Below are 469 nucleotides of genomic sequence, written 5' to 3'. Positions count from 1 at the left end.
GCACTAGGATCAGGACCGCGATGGGCACCAGGATGGGCACCGAGATGGGGACAGGGGTCGGGACCGGGATGGACACCGGGATGGACACCGGGATGGGCACCAGGATGGGGACCAGGATCAGGACCAGGATGGGCACCAGGATGGGCACCGAGATGGGGACCGGGGTCGGGACCAGGATGGAGACCAGAATGGACACTGGGATGGACACCGGGATCAGGAACAGGATGGACACCAAGATGGGGACCAGGATGGAGACCGGGATGGACACCAGGATGGACACCAGGATGGGCACCAGGATCAGGACTGGGATGGGCACCAGGATGGACACCGGGATGGATACTGGGATGGATACTGGGATGGACACCGGGATGGACACCGGGTTGGGTGCCGGGATGGACACCAAGATGGACACCAGGATGGACACCAGGATGGACACAGGGATGGGGATGGGACCCCCGGGGGGGTCTGG

This window comes from Calidris pugnax, unplaced genomic scaffold (genome assembly GCF_001431845.1).
Source record: "Calidris pugnax isolate Ruff unplaced genomic scaffold, ASM143184v1 scaffold370, whole genome shotgun sequence".
NCBI lineage: Eukaryota > Metazoa > Chordata > Aves > Charadriiformes > Scolopacidae > Calidris > Calidris pugnax.
Note: the sequence above shows the minus strand (reverse complement) of the source record.